Source organism: Echinops telfairi, unplaced genomic scaffold (genome assembly GCF_000313985.2).
Source record: "Echinops telfairi isolate 266 unplaced genomic scaffold, ASM31398v2 ScPeMD7_3533;HRSCAF=4204_1, whole genome shotgun sequence".
NCBI classification, from domain to species: domain Eukaryota; kingdom Metazoa; phylum Chordata; class Mammalia; order Afrosoricida; family Tenrecidae; genus Echinops; species Echinops telfairi.
The window spans coordinates 22920533-22922247 of NW_022107432.1; positions in this window are offsets into that span (position 1 = coordinate 22920533).

Sequence of the window (1715 nt, forward strand, 5' to 3'; positions counted from 1 at the left end):
AGGGTCAATGAAAAGGAGCAAGACTTTCAGTGAGCTGATTGAAACCTGTAACCGGGGCTCATGCACACAGGGATGGTGAGGGCGCAGGACGGGGCAGTGTTCAGTCTGTGGCACACATGGTGGCGCCTGACCACACTGCTCCTGTCAGTCCACGAAAGGACTGCCATCAAATAGGTTGTTGTGAGCTGTTGTTGATTCTGCCAGCTACATCATCCCATTTAATCCATTTTCTCATTCAACAGATATTTGAAGCTGGGGACACAGACAAACATCCCTGCCCTTTTGGGAGCTTACACTCTAGTGGGTGCAGAAAGACAGACAACAAAACCGGTAATACGGCCCATGAGAAAGGGGGCCAGCCAGCCAGCCAGGGTGATGGGAGGCCTGGGAACGAGAGGCTGGGGGTGGAGTTTAGCCTGTCAATCAGGTCACAGTCTAATAACGTCTCGTGTGGGCGTGGCATTCTCAGAAGACTTCTGGGAACCCTCTCTCTTGATTCTGCTATGAAAAGAGGCGGGCCACGCTCTCTGCTTCACATTCCTGTTGACAAGCAAGGTGGAGCCATGGTGACAGCAGCCAGAGCCCTGGAGATGCGTCCATTGCCATTGGATCCACAGGACTTTCAACTCTGCATTTGTCATCATTGCACATGCTGTGTGAGTCTGAAGAGGAATTCATGGGCTACTATTGGACATGTGGGCTAATATCAAACTTAAGGATTTGATCTGGACTGGGCTGGGATGTTTTATTGATGCATAATTACTTCTTGATATAAAGCTCTGTCTTACACATATATAAGAATCAATGAATTTGTTTCTCTAGTCAACCCGGCCTAACGCAGTCCAGGAAAGCAACATATACATCAAGACGAGGTCGGTAAGAGAGTGTACCAAGATGCTTTCTGGGAGCCAAGAATCCGGGCAGAGGGGACTCGAGGCAGGAGCATGGCTGGTGTGTTTGAGGAAGAGCCAGGAAGCCTGTGTGGATGGAGAGGAGAGAGCTGGAGGAAGAGGAGGTGGGGCTGGAGAGGAACCATGTATACAGAGTCTAGTGGGGCTTTTGATTTTTACTCAAAGTGGGATGGGAGGCACTAAAGGATGCTGAGTTGGAGGTTAATGCCCTCAGTGTTGATTGGGTCCCTGGGGCTCCTGAGCTGAGATTTAACTGAGTGGGGAATTGGGGGAGAAGCCCTCGTGATGGTGTGGCGTGGTTAGTGCTCAGCTGCTAAGGAAGTGGTCTTTGGCCAACCCAGCAGCCTCTCTGTGGGAGAAAGGAGGGGCAGTGTCCTGCTGTCAAGACTGTTGTTGTCAAGGCCCCTCAAATGGACCCCATAGCAACCCCGAAACCGCCCGGGACACGGCCATCCTCATCATTTGTTGTTTGCAGCCATTCTGTCAGGCCATGCGCTGGTCTCTTTTCCGCTGCCCTCTACCAAGCACGGGGTCCGGCTCCAGGGACTGGTCTCTTCTGAGTCAAATGAAGAGCTGCCATCCTCGCTCCTCAGGAACATTCTGGTCTTACTTCCTCCACTTCGGGGCACAGCCTTGGACATCCTGTAGGCCCGTGAGTCGCAATCAGCTGTTTCTGCTTTGTTTCAGGGGGGTGGAGGACAGGGTAAGAGGCACCAGACGCGAGGCTGCAGCTCCCGTAGGGGGGCTTCCCGGGCATGGAGCCGGTGGGGCCTCGAGGATGCGGGGTGAAGATGCGTGCTGAGC